Below are 15,945 nucleotides of genomic sequence, written 5' to 3' on the forward strand. Positions count from 1 at the left end.
TGTTTTGGCCATTCTTGACGAGATATGATGCTGAGGTCAGCTCCTGTGTCCAGCAGCCCATTAAAGTCATGTCCTTGAATTTTTAATTTTAGCATTGGGCGAGAATCTAAATTTAAAGACAGCATAGCCCAATCTACACCTGTGGAGCCTAATCCCTTGGAACCTCTTTCTACATTACAACTGGAAAATTTATCATGCAGGCTGGGTATTATTAATAACTGTGCTATTCTATCTCCTGGTGAAATTACTGATATACCTCTTGGAGAACTAGCTATAATTTTTATTTCACCTTCATAATCGGGATCAATTACCCCAGGACTTATCATAAGTCCTTTTAGTGTAGAAGAACTGCGTCCCAATAATAAGCCTACTGTTCCCTGGGGAAGAGGTCCTTTTACTCCTGTGGGAATGATTTGAATTCCCATCTCTGGGGTTAGTACTGCTCTGGCAGAGGCGCAGATGTCCAGCCCTGCGCTCCCTCTAGTTTGTCTGATGAGGGATTTAATGGATAATGCGTCCTGGGCACTACCTTGATGGGGCTGTTGGGTTCCTCCATTGCCCCATATATTTGTGGTTTGGGGCCCCGGGGCATTGGGCCCTCTAGTCCGTTTTTTGGCAATGGAGCTTGATACCTTTCTCCACGATATCGTGGGTAAACACTTGGTCCTTGTCCGTTTTTTGATAACGGAATACCCTCTATGGTGGTTTGAGAACGGCATTCATTAGCCCAATGTCTCCCTCTACGGCATCGTGGGCAAATACCTGGTATTCTATTCCTTTGATATCCAGCTTTGTTAAACCCTCCTCTTATGGGGCAACTCCTTTTAAAATGTCCTGTTTGATTACAATTATAGCATGTTCTTGGCCTGGCATCTAAAGCCTGTTGTACTGCTGCTAAGACTTGCCCCTGTTCATTAATGTCTCTACATAATTTAATATATGTGTTTAAATCCTCATGTCTCCATGGTCTAATGACCTCTCTGCAGCAACGATTTGCTTGGTCATAAGCCAGTTGTTTTATAAATGGCATTACCTGTTCTGTATTTCCAAATATCCTAGAGGCTGACTGAATAAGTCTATCTACAAATTCAGCATAAGGTTCATTAGTTCCTTGTATTACCTTAGATAATTGACCTTGTAAGTCTCCATGCCCCTGTAAAGTTTTCCATGCCCTAACTGCATCTACAGCAATTTGTGCGTACACACCAGGGTCATATTCAATTTGTTGTCTTTGACCCTCATAAGGTCCCTTCCCCAAAAGCATGTCCATATTTCTTTGAGGGTACCCAGCTTCTGCATTTCGCCTAGCTGTCTCCATGCAAAATTCCTCATTGGCAACCTTCCATAACAAATATTGTCCTCCGTTTAGCACAGATCGACACATGTTAGCCCAATCTGCTGGTGTCATGTCCAAGTTGGTAACAGATTCAACCATGCTTATTGTGAAGGGAGCTTGCGGCCCATAGGTCGTTACAGCCTCCTTTAATTGCTTTATTGTTTTGAAATCTAAAGCACGGTGAATTCGTTGCCCTCCTGCCTGCTCAAGTACAGGGCATGCTAATCTTTGGGGTCCTGCCTCAGAATTCCGTCCATCAACTACGGTAGTTGAGGGCCGCTCAGCGGTAGATGGAGCTGTTGGCTGAGTTACGCCCTCTGGTGATAGAACGGAGTTGGTAGCAACCTCCTGTTGTAATTCTCCACCTGATGGCTGCTTGTCCTCTAAGCTTGCTTTCTTTAAATTCTCCTCTGTCTGACTAGCTTGAGAGACCTTCTCTTTTGCTTGACCTAGCGTTTTTTCTACCATAGTCTGGACCTCTAACAATTTACTTAACAGTTTTTCGGTTTGTTTTTTATTGGATTCTAATCTACTATAACCTAACCCAATAAGGTAGGATAAAACAAAGCCGAAGCAGAATGAAACAAAGACGGAGCAGACAATGGTTGTATCAATTTTCTCTTTCTCAGGGCTGAATAACTTCAAACCTTGAGCCAACCATTTTTTCCAGTTCGCCTGAGAAAATTCTAGGGCTAGGGAGCTCGAAATGAAAACAAAATAAATCAAAACAAGAACACATTGTTTTCTGAGAAGGTCATCCATCCTGTCGCCTTCCCTCAGGGGCGAGCAATTTACTCACCTCTAAGCTTCAGGCGTTCCCCGTACGGGCCACCAAATGCCGCAGTCTTGGCTGGGCACAGAATCACGAGCCAATCAAGCAGGAACAAAACTTTATTTTGAAAAAGCCGCTAACACTCTCAGCGCCAGCAAGTCAAAAACCGGTCCTCCCACGAGGGTGTCCGACCGGAACCGCGCGCCGACCGGAACCCCCCCGTCTCCTCCCACCTCCTCCGGAATTCCCTCCTACTATCCTTCCCCAACCAATGGGAACTCTCCAGCAGTCCCGTAAAGTCCCGTAACTTGAGTCCGGTAGCAGGCCAAGGTGAACAGCGGGAGTCCAGTTTGCATATGAATGTAAATTTTAACATAATCATCTCAGTGGCTAGCTGGCGTCACTTTACAACCAAAGGTGCCATACATCGTATATATGCTTGTGGCTCCTAGCACTCGATATTTGAAATGTTGTAATGATTAGGAAATCTTCCATTATTTTCCAGCATTGAATTATTTTCTTGGACTGCTCCTTAAGGGGAAGAACTGCTGGATTCAGAAGACTTTCTCATTGGGCTAACTTTTGATCATTTAAAATAACTTTAGGTTTATCCCACCATCTAGTCAATGACATTAATCCATTCAGATGACCTCTTTATAGGTCTCCAGTTTTATAACCTGTTCTTCAATATAGAACTGTTCATAACGGGTTACTGCAGGCACAAGTGTTTATTTAATGCAAACTTCACTTAAAAAAGACTTAAAAGGACAATGGAACATAAGCATGTTTTGTTTCTTATTGACTGAAAACTGAAGAGTGTTTTGGGGAGGAGGAATTTCACTTTGGAAGTATAAACAATTAAAATAAATAAGCAAGTTATAATAGATTTGAAGTCGAGTACTGTTCATGACACCAGAAGGGACATAATTAGGATATCAAGAATTCTACTACTTGTTCCTTCGAGCTTTTATGGGATGAATATCTATTCAACACTCACAACGCTAGGCACTTGACTAGGCAAAAGGGACAGAAGAGCCCTTTAAAATGCTCATAATCCAATGAATTGTTGATAGTAAGTAAGTAATAAAGTGTGAAAATAAAATACAGTACTGCAGTCCAGTTGGCCTGACACGTGCCCTACTGGAAAGTTCACAAAATACTCTGTGATAAAGCAATGAGTGAACTGATGCCTTCAGAACAGGGGAGTGGGGATCCCGGCAAGGAGTGGGAAGGTGTAGCTGGCCTGAAAACAACCATAGCAGTCGTAAGATGAGAGAGTCTGCTCTATCTGAAAGAATGACGGTTTTCTTTTGTTTGAATGTACTTGAATACGTGGAGAGAGAGAACAGGAAAGTCTGGCAGAGTCTGAGCATGAACTGCAACATGAGGGGGAGTGGAGTCATCTGAAGGACAGGGCCATGGCTTTTCAGGAAGGCTGACAGCATGTGCAGATTCCCATTTTGGAGAAATCACTTTCATTGTTTTGTGGAGCCAGGGTCTGAGAAGAGCAGCAGAGGAGTAGGAGCCAAGGACCCTCCTGAGGACTGAGGACGGCCTGACCTCATGTGTTGGCATGTCAGCAGGACAGAAGTGAGGACAGATTGAGGGAGTGGGAGGTGCAAAATTTGGTGTTTAAATGAAGTTTGACGGTAGGTAATATGGAGAGGAAAACTGTCTTTTTTCTACTTCTTTAAAAATAGGTATTAATTTGTGCTTTATCTTTCTTCCTCTAGAAAGACAAGAAAAATAAAGCCATTTCTCTGTTTCTCTACTTTCTACTTCTGAGGACAAACAAAGTATTGAATCTTGTAGATTTCTTTACAATATCTTTTTTTTTTTTTACTTGAAAGGAGCAAGAGTGCCACAATATACTAATTTTAAAAGATAACCATAAGTAAGTAGCAGAAAGATCCGGGGAATAGAGGAAAGGAAACAGGAGGAGGGAGGAGGGGAGGGAAAGTAGAAGTACTGGCGACTGAATTAGAACAAATTATATTCCATGCCTTCAAAATTATGTCAAAATGAATTCTATTGTTATGTATAATTAAAAAGAACCAATAAAAAAAAGAGTGTCAGAGAAGAAGCCCTAAGGCTTAAAGGACATGGAAGTGTAACTTGCTTGAAGGAGGAAACTTTCAAGGGGGAAGAGAACAGGTTTTGATACATAGCAGCAATATTTCTTCAGTGTCCTGCTCTCAGGGGAGTTCAGATGGGCTGGCCTGTGAACGACTTGGGGAACTCTCTGTATGATATCCAAAGACATTGAGGCTAAACTTGGCACAGAGCCATGGACAGATAGCACTGGGATAAAGACAGAATGTTTCAAAAGTGATTTTGATTTATTTCCTAACAATGTTTTGGTATATCAGGCCTTAAATAAGCCTTTTGGTCACTCTGAGATTTTAGGATGGAGGAAAAATACATAGCATTATCTGTGACTGAACATTTTACTACCTATATTTTTATATTCAGGTTTTCAGAGTACCTAAGAAGTATGACTTTGAAGATTTTTTTAAAAATGTTAAAGAATATATTAAATAGTTTGTACCATCAGTCTCAAAAATGCAGACCCTAAAAAGCTTTAGTACCTCTGCTGAGCATAGGTGCAAGACTTTGTGTGCTGTACTTCAGCTGTATTAGCTGTGTTATTGTGCACACTTGGTAGATGAACTGAGGCTCAAGGTGTCAGAGGCTTGTGTCGGGGCACATGATGGTTCTGGAAGAAAAACAACATCAAGTCACTAGATCGTGGTTTCTAAGATGCTACTCAAAAGATGGAGTGACATAATAATCAAATACCACTTGACCCAGAGGACAAATCTCCAAGCAGGAACTGTGCTTCCTTTTAACTATGATACTGCAGTTCATGGATCCATACTACCAGGTTAACAGCTATAACTTTGTGTTGTAATCATCCATGTAGTTGAGTGCATATTTACAGCCTGCCTCCTGTTTTTAAGCTAAGATTTATCTTCTGTGATATTAAACATAGTTTGTTGGTAAAAGAGAATTCAGTTTCTTCTATAAAAAGCTTACTTTTATTGTTCAGTACATATTGTGCTTGAGTTTCTCCTTTTACACTGAGGACATATTCTTCCCCAAGCATGCAAAAGACAAATGCATTATCTTTTTCTTCAATGTGTTTGTTGCTTTTCCATTTCTTTTGTATAGACTATAAGGGTGTGGTTGCTTTCCTAATAGAGCTTGGTTTATAGTTCCTGGATCAGGTCATGCATGACCACAAGCAAATATTTTTTTGTGGCACCTCTTTCTCTCTATATAAATAATCTGATTTTAAAATATAGTACAAAATTCATGGTCCCAAGTAAGATGTGAATTATCATTGAAGATTACATAATGAATGTGCAAAGAAGAGGCATTCACATTTATCTTATTGTTTAATCAATGGATTTGAAGATTATTCAAAATGTTCAATTACCACCTCTTCCTCATCAGGTCCATAAAACACCTCTTTGTATTCTTTAATTTCAAATGTATTACTTCTGCCTAATTTCATAACTTCTACCCTGAGGAAAATGATACAATGCCCTCATTATGCACAATACATATCTTTTCACAATCTATCTGCTTAAAACAACAGAATTATGCTTATTTAATTTTGATGAGAATGTTATCCATGATTTTGCATCATCTAACCATCATCCAATCATCCATCATTCACAGTGCCATCTGTGAATACTGATTCCGATTGACTCTTTCCAGAATTGTTAGTGTGCCTTAGTGATGAGAACTACAAATACAAATCTCACACAGAGAATGCAGCACATGTGACTAATAATTCATTTTTGGTCATATTAAATATATTATTCATATTATAGTGTAAACATAGAAAAATAGCTCAGTCGTGTCTTCAATTTAAGTCTTTATTTACTGCATTCCTACAGAGAATGTGGCCTCTTTCAATGTTAACTCTGTCATTATCTTTCACACACTGAAGAGGGCCAGGGATCCTATGAGGTATAAGAAAAATGGTCCTATCGGAGCAAGGTATCCTCATCACTCACTTGACAAGGCATATGGCCAACTAGGCAGAACACTTCTCATAGTTCTAAATAAAGGCAAACAGACATAAGAAGGCTCAATAGGCTCTGCAGAGAACACAGATCCACCCACTCCCAGAATACTGACAGACATGGATTCCAGAGCAGACTGAGAGATGAATGGATCACTCTGGGTGCCTGTGGCAGGGGATGCAAAGGACAAGGGAACACTGAACAACATTCCTCCCACCCTCTGTTGATGTAAACTAGAAATAACCCTGCAGTCAAAACAGACTGGTGAGTGATAACACTCTATAACACATGAAGCTCAAGCAAGTTCAGGGGCTATTGAGTGGGGCCCAGGAATGCGCACATATAAGAAACAAGTACTTCTGAAATAAGACGTTTGTGGACTAAACCTCTTATTTGAGAAGTACAATATTTTTTTAGAGTTAATTGTATTTATTTGTTTGCTTTTCATAATTTTCATTCATCTGAATTGTTCAGTCAGTCAATTCATATTAAAAGTCTTGCACAATCATAGTGGATAATGAAATTTATGATAAAATGTTTCTATTTACATTTATAGATAATGCTACAATGAACAGGGAATTTTGTTTCATTTTATGCAATTGAACGATTTTCTCAGACTGTCTGCTGAGGGAATGGATTTGGGCATTGGGTTGGTTTTTTTTTTTTTTTTTTTTTTTTTTTAAGAGAGAGTGAGAGAGAGAATTTTTTTAATATTTATTTTTTAGTGTTCGGCGGACACAACATCCTTGTTTGTATGTGGTGCTGAGGATCGAACCCGGGCCACACGCATGCCAGGCGAGCGCGCTACCGCTTGAGCCACATCCCCAGCCCGGTTGATTTTTTTTGATCATTGTGAATTCACTTGTTCAATGTTTGACTTCTCAGAACCAGCACATGGAGATGGTCACCAAAGATCAAATAGAACTCCAAAGGAGAGAAACTGGATTTGGGGCCTATATGGGTCTAAATCTCAGGTTATTTTACCCTTAAGGTATGTTGACCCCAATAAGTCCCAGATTCCAAAGAAGGACCTGGAAATTTTCAAAAAAGGCACTCCACTGTGTGCCTTCACCCCAAGGCATGGGACAAGCAGTACTGTCCTGGGCACACAAAAATTATTCCAGTCATCAAAATAACTCACTTTGCAAAGTCAGGAGTATTATCTTAGCTCTCTGAGCTTTAGTGTTCTTTACTATAGGTAATAAAGAACACATTATAATCTCAAAATTTCTGGGAAGCTTAAAATAATGTCATACAGGTAAAAGAACTCTGTGTCTAGAATAATTTATGTGCTCAAAATGTTAATGTTTTTTTCCTTCCCAAGAGTTAACATCTCATTACAATGTGGGGAGCTGTTTACCAAGTTTTTTAATACAAGAATATTACCCCAAGCTAAATTTTGAAGAAGAACACTTTTGCTCTTGTCTTCCTCTCTTCTCTCTTCTTTCCCATTGGCTCACTAGCCTTACATTCCCTCTCCATTCTTCTTAAAATGTGTTCTTTGGGGTTATTCTAAATAAGCAATTCACATAGTAGTATGAAGGTATGTCACCAAATTTCATTTTCTAGTAATTTATATATTATAGTAGGTACCAATTGAGTACTTCTTTAGCAGGGATTATGCAGACAACAGTATAAAATGATAGCAGAGCCATCATTTTATACATCAGGGTTTGACCTGCACAGTCCTATTCTTAGCAGGCTGCTATGTTGGTTCAATACTCTCTCTTGAAATTATCAAGGATTTTTAGATAAAGGATCTGCACTTCATTTTTCTCTGGGAACCACACATTATATAATTGGCCCTAACAGGTGAACCCCAAAATTATACTGCTTACCATCCATGAGTTTACATGCATTTAAAATAATAAACGACTAAGAAATATATAATATATACGTTTCTATGAAGTAAGCATTGCTATTTGTAATAAAGTAAGATGGAGAGCCTAATTGAGACTAGCACAATTAAGAAAGGCTTCTCTGAGGATGTGAGCTGACACTTGAAAAATAAATGGTACTCAGCTATGCTAGGAAGTAAAGGAAGCAACATTTTACAAAGCCCTGAGGTGCATAAAAGCTTGGCACCTCTGAGAAACTTGGAGGGGAGTCAGAGAAGAGTTTGGAGAAGGAGGAAGGGACCCTAGCCCAGGGATCTTTGAAGTCCAAAGCACCAATTTCATTCTTCATTACACACAGAGTGAGATAAACTAGATGGTGTGAGGTAGGTGTGTGTGTGTGTGTGTGTGTGTGTGTGTAAGAAGAGAGAGAGAGAGAGAGAGAGAGAGAGAGAGAGAGAGAGAGAGAGAGAGAGAGAGAGAGACCAACAGACAAACATATGCACACATAAGTGAGTATGCTGATATGAAAGATGAGACTCTTAGGGACCCTCTAATGCTGCTACTCTGCGTATGGTCATGACTGGAGCAGCAGACCAGAGGAAGATGCTAATATTATCTGTGAAAGAGAATTTAGAAAAGCAACCCAAATATTTGGGAAGACAAAAAATAAAAAGACTTCTGCCTTGATAGGAAGCACTTTTACCTAATATTTTTGGATATTTACTCCTAAAATCATCTGTTTAAATTTCTTTTTGGGAATGTTAAGCATAGCACTGGTCTTGGCCACGTGTACTTCATCCTGGAAATGTGATGTATTACTCCCTTATTCCTAACCCAGCCACTGGAATAAAGCACTGTCCAACCTTTATTTCTCAATTTCCATAGAATACAGAGAAGAGTAAGACAATGCAGATGATGGAATTATAAGGAAAATGTTGAAAATCACCCATCCACATAAAAACAGAGTATCTGTAAAAGTAACATTTTAAAAATGCTCAATAATGATTGCCAGCAGTGAAACTCACACTTTGGGATACAAACTTATATAAATGTATTATCAGTTAATGCATATGCGTAGAGCTACTGTGTGAACTTGAGAAAGTCATTCACTTCCCTGAGCTTCAGCTTACTCAAATATGAGGATTAAAATTCTCTCCTGTAATCTGACATTAGTCATTGTACATTGCCCTATTCCTACATCCTCTTTTTTCACCAGACTAATAAGTTACTTATTTCTTACCAATGAGCTCAGGAGGGCCTTGCTGACAGCCCCTGGTTTTCCTACACCTGGATTAGTGGTATTTTTGTTTGCCTTCACAGAATTCTGGGCTTCCTTCCCCTGGAGAATCTTGTCTTGCTATTTTGAAATGGCCTGTCTACTTGTCTGCCTCTCATTTAAGAGAATGATTTCCTGAGAACTAAGAGGCTTCAATCTCAGCATACAGAGTACTTTGGACAGTGCCCAGGGTACTTCTTAATCAACTGGTAATGAATAGCTAAGTGAATGAATGAGTTCCTTCCACAGACAAGTGCTATGTAGATTTAATCAAAAAATAAATATAAAGGTACACAGAATAGTGCTTCAATGAATGTGGTCAATAAAGAAGCATTGATATGGAATGTAAGCTCTATCTTAAGCTCTTCATGGATTTGATTCCAAAGAAGCAGAAACATGCTAATCCATGACACTAGCCTATCAGGAAAGTTCGGTTTCAAGGAAGTAACAACACTTGTAACATATATTTCTTTGTAAATATTTATTTTATTGATTTCATCCTACCACTGAGATTCTTATAAACACATTCATTCAAAAACATGAGGATTTCTCAGCCTTGCTGAAAAATAGATGAGATCCATTGTTCCATTGATTATTCTATTAAGATTTATTAAGTGACAAAATATCCTTAATCTTACTCAAAATTATTATTTATTGTAATTTCTGTTTTTTGTTACATGAAAACAGAAAAATACTTCATGTTTTAGATATTATAATTGTGGTGAGGAGTGTGTGTTCTCTTCCTAGCTACACCAATAACCTGATATAGGATCATAGTGAACTGCTGTATCTCTGTGGTTCCCTGTCTGTCCGTCTATCTATCTATCTATTATCAATCTATCTGTATCTAGATCTATATATCTACTCTTTCTCACTTTCTCCTTTAATTCTAGTAGGGACACGAAGAATGGAAGGATTCAATTGTTTATTCAGTAGGCCTTGGTTTCAACTATGAGAATATATTCCCATTGGAGGAAAGTAATTCTACTGCTTTCTAGAAACTCTTGGGAATTTTTAACAAAAACTTCAATGATAAATTACATAATAAACAGATCCAATACATTTCTGGCTCACAGTTAAACATTTAAATAGTACCCTTTCAGGGCCAATAATGGTCTAGTATTGATAATATTAACTATTTTACTGACAAAAAGAGTCAATGAATAAATGCCTCATCTTGCATTGCTCTGCAATCTTCATTTTTGGCAGGGTGACTGATCCCTTATTTTGTTCCTTTTCACACAAAGGCAGTGTGATGTGTGAAAAAAAAATTAAGTCAACATGGAAAGAGGGATCAGAACTTGATAGAACACCAAACAGGCTGAATGCCATGTCAAAAGGTGAGGCCAGAAAATTGTCAAATGTTGATGACAAAATTCTGTGCTGTGTCTCCTTGCCTGCCAATACCTCAGGCCCCAGAATGCAAGGAAAGAGCTGCCAGAGGCTCCCAATTCAGCATGCAATTCATAGCAAGTGTCCTCTTATAAGGACAAATCTTAAAAGTCACTGCCTCAGACCTCTGCTTGTCTAGGAAAGAAAATAGGAAACAATTTTTTTGTGTCTGGATGAGAAATCAGAACTGAATTTAGCCTGGTTCCTTGGGTAACTGTAATCCTGGAGCATTAGGAAAAGTAAAACTAGAGAAAGAGACATGGGATCCTGATCTATATCTCAGACTCTCTATATAATGAATTTGGTATGTTTCAAAGAGAAAATCCTGTTAATTTCAGGGAGAGATAGTTTAAGTTGCTCCTTCCTGGAGAAAGGAAGAAATCAAATGAACTCCATGAATACCTGATACAGCCAATCTCCCTATTCCAGAAAATTTATTCAGGAGTTACCCACCAAGCACTGAGTTATTTTTATATACCCAGGCCCTTTTATTGGTCTAGATGTTTCAGGTGAACCCCATGTTTGGATGATCTAACCAGTAAATTTTTGCTGTATGTCTATGTTCTCTGTGATTGGCCTCCTTGGGCTCCATTCATGGCTTCACACAGTATGGTAGTGAATCCTACTGTGCCCTGCCAGGGCTCTATTCTTTCAGATGCCCACTAAACTGGGAGAGACCCATAGAATAGGTGGTACATTCTTAGCAGAAAGTAGAAATATTCTCCCTTTTTCAGAATGAGAGATGAGTAATAGTCCTACAGAAAAGTTTTCCCAAATTGACTTAATGACTTATATTCTTAAAAGTTTAGTGCTTTTCCTTCTGTTTCAGTCAGCTTTTTCACCAACGTGACTGAAAGATCTGATTAGAACAATTAGAGGAGGAAACATTTATATTTGGGCTCATGGTTTCAGAGGTCTCAGTCCATAGACGGCTGGCTCCATTTCTTTGGGCTTCAGGTGATGCAGAACATCAAGGTGGAGGGAGGAGTATGGTGTAAGGAAGCAGTTGAGGACATCACAACAGGAGAGAGAGAGAGAGAGAGAGAGAGAGAGAGAGAGAGAGAGAGAGAGAGAGAGAGAGAGACTCCACTCATCAGATACAAAATACATGCTGCAAATGCAAACCCCCAGAGACCCACTTCCTCTAGTCACACCCTACCTGCCTTCAGTTATCACTCTGATAATCCCTATCAGGGGATTAATTCACTGATCAGGTTAAGATCCTCATTTCACTTCTAAACTTTCTTGCTTTGTTTCACACATGAGCATGTGGGAGACACTTAATATCTAATTCATAACATCCTCTCGATTTCTCTTAAGATATAATTTATATATAGATAAATTACCTTTTTATTAAGAAGTTCTAAGACTTTTGATAAACATATGCCATTGCATAACTCCCCCCTCACTGAAAATGTTGAATAGCTCTGTCTGTCTTCAAAGTTCTTTGGTCACCCTTAGTAGTCAATATCTTCCTTTATCCCAGATTCTGACAACCATTGATCTATTTTCTGTCCTCACAGTTTGACTTTGCAAAAAGGTAATAAAAATGGAAGCGTACAAAGTGTTGCCTTTTTTATCTGATTGTTTTGTTGTTGTTGTTGTTGTTTTTGTTGTTGTTTTGCTTAGCATAACATACTTGGGATTCATTCTGGCATTGCATATATTCATAGCTCATCCCTTTATTTATCACCGAATAGTAGTCTATTGTGTGTACAGTGATATTTATAATGTTTACAGTTTGACAATTAAATATAAAGCAGTCTTAGATAGCCACATAACTTTCGTTTGTGTGAACATAGTTTTCATTTCACTACATGGAAGTGCAAATGCTAGGATATATAACAAAGGTTTGTTTGATACTACAACAAACTGCTGAAGTATCTTCCAAATTGTTGGCACTGTTTTATATCCCAGTTAATGAGTTATTAAAGTTCTAGTTGCTCTGTATGCTCATCACTATTTGATATTTTCACCTACTTTTAAAAATTTTAATCATTCTAATGTGTTTGGTAGAATCTGTGGTTTTATCTTGCAATTTCCTAATGACAACTGATATTAAGCAACTTTTTGTGATTTAAACTTTTCATTTTGTAACCATTTAAAACTTACAGAAAATCTGCAAAAAAAATATCATATAGGTGTATATATGTATATATATGTATCCATTGAAATTTGTAATTATTATTTTTACCACACTTGCTTGATTATATTCTCTCCAATATGTTATCTTATATATGCACATACCTATCTACATATTAATATACCTGTCTTTTATCATATGTGTATGTATATAATATTTTTCTGAACAATTTAAGAGAAACTTATACATGTGATTGCTCTTTACCCCTAAATTCTTAACTACATATTTTCTCAAAACAATAATATTCTCTTCCATAACCACAGGGTAATGAAGAAATTAAAATTGGTGCCATAGAACTTGTTCAAGTTCCAGAAATTACTCTAATAATCTCCTCTGTGTATATAATGTTTATGCGTGCATGTGTGTCTGTGTATGCATATTTTTGACATTGTTTAATATTGTATTAGTCAGATTTCCATTAATGAAACAAAACATGTGAAAATCAGCTTTTAAATATGAAGATTCATTTTGGCTCATAGCTTTAGAAATTTTAGTCCATTGTTAGTTGGCTCAGTTGCTTTGGGGCCTGTGATAAGGCAGTACATCATGGTGGGGGTACATGGCAGAAGAAACTACTCACCTTATGGTGGTTAAGAAGTGAAAAAAGAGGTAGGAAGAGGCTCAGGTCCCAATATTCCATTTAGGGGCACAGCCCAAATGGTCTAGGTATCATTTCTTAGGGGTTCCAACACTTACCAATAATGCCACAAGTTGAGAACTAGGCCTTTAATTCTGAGACCTTTGGAGTGCACTTATCCAAACTACAGCAAATATTTAATCTGAAATTATGCATTGCAAATACTTGTCACAAATCTTTAGTCTCTGTTCCTCTGGAATAGTTTTGTCTTTCATAACCTTGACAAAGTACAGGATACTTTTCTTTCAAAAAGTCTCCTAGTTTGAGTTTGTCTGGTTTCCTTATGATTAACTATTGATTTTACATTTTTTGGCAGGCATCCCACAGAAATGATGTTTTGTTATTCTCAGTGCACTATCGTAGCAGGCAAATTGTTGATTTTTTTTTTAATTTTTATTTTTAGTGAAGTTAAGTTCGATCACTTATTTAGTGTCTCTTACATTTTGCCACTGTGGGGGAAAAGATATATATAGTCTTCCACTAGGCATGTCAAAATTCTTTTTGCAGCATTGAGAAGCTTCCAGTTATGCTTACCTCAAAATAATTGCTTATTTTATATATACAGAATGTAGTTTCAGAATTATGTTCATATACCACTTAGTGAAACAACTCTATTTACAAAAGTTCAATATTTATTTGAATTTTCTTTAATTTTTTGGCCAGTGGCCTAAAGATATAATGCCAAAATACTGGGTTCAAAAAGTACTTGTCTTTTCATGTTTTATCCCCTATAATGTAGTTATTTGTTACCAAGTTTAAGTTCATTTGTTTATGTTTTTATATTGATTCTTAGTTTATTTTTTACACTTTAGGGGTTTTATTAAGGAAATTGGTGCTTGGGCCTCCATGCCAGAGGGTTGACCTGTGCTTTTTTCCATCAATTGCACAATTTCTGGTCATCACTCATTTATGTTAAAAACACTGAAGAAACTAGGAATAAAAGGAACTTACTTTAATGTCACAATACTAATAAATGACAACCCAAAGCCAGCATTATACTAAATAGGGAAAAGCTGAAACATTTCCTTTAAAATCAGAAACAAGACAAGGATGACACTCTCACTACTCCTATTTAATATAGTTCTTGAAATTTTAGCCAGGCTGTTAGGTAAGAGAAGGAAATAAAAAAGATACAAATAGAAAGGGAAGAAATAAAATTATCTCTTTAGAGATAATATTACTCTATACTTAGAAGACCTGAAAAACACTAGCAGATTTTTAGATCTTATAAACAAATCCAGCAAAGTAACAGGGTATAAGATCAACATACAAAATTTAATAGATTTCCTACATGCAATAACAAATGCAATGGAAAACAGAATCAGTAACACAATCCTATTTGTTATAGCTTAAAAGAAAAAAATACTGAAGTCATATGATGGTTCCATGCCCAGTACTTTTAGGAACATCCCTACTGATTTCCATAATGGTTGTGCTAATTTTTTATTACTCCTCCATAGGTATCCTGAACAATTAAAGTTATCTTACTACAGTGATACATGCATACACATGTTTATAGTAGCTCAATTCACAACAGCAAAACTATAAAACCAGCTTAGGTGTCCATCAATGGATGAATGGAAAAAGAAATGTGATATATATAATATGTATAGGAGCTTTATTCACCCATAAAGAAAAATGAAATTATGGCATTTGTAGGAAAATGGATAGAACTAGACAATCATATTAAGTAAATTAAATTAGACTCAGAAGGTCTAGGGATGTATGTTTTCCCTCATATGTGGAAGCTAGAGGGGAAAATGGGAAACAAAGGTGATACTAAATCTTCTTATAATCAAAGGGAGATCAGTAGAGGTAAGGAACCTTAAGGTGAGAGGTGGAAGGAAGGGAGAAATGCTGGGGACTGATACTGGTCTAATTATACTGTTATATTGTGTGCATGTATGAATATGAAACTATAAATTCCATCCATATATATAACTGTAACATACCAATACAAATGGTGAAAGAAACAACCATAACAAAAATACCTGGGAATAAATCTAACCAAGCAGATGAAAGACCTCTATAATGAAAATTAAAGAACACTGAAGAAAGAAACTAAAGAAGATATTAGAAGATGGAAAGGCCTTCTATGTTCTTGAATAGACAGACTTAATATTTTTAAATTGGCATACTACAAAAAGTGTTTTACATATTTGATTCCAAAATTCCAATGACATTCTCCACCAAAGTAGAAAAAAAAATAGTCCTAAAACAGAATAAAAGACCCAGAATAGCCAAAGTGAAAACTAAACAAGGAGAGGGATGCTGGAGGCATCACAAAATACCCAACCTCAAATTATACCATGAGCTATAGTAACAAAACACCATGACAGTGGCATAAAAGCAGGTGTGAAGACCAATGAGTCGAATAGAAGACATGGAAACAAACCCATGCAGGTCATCTCATCTTTGACAAATGTGCTAAAAACATAAGGTGGAGAAGAGTGATTTTAAAAAATCCTGCTGGGAAAACACAATAGTCATTTAGAGAAGAGCAAAACTAGACCTCTA

The sequence above is a fragment of the Spermophilus citellus genome (assembly GCF_964194105.1).
Source record: "Spermophilus citellus genome assembly, chromosome: 2".
NCBI lineage: Eukaryota > Metazoa > Chordata > Mammalia > Rodentia > Sciuridae > Spermophilus > Spermophilus citellus.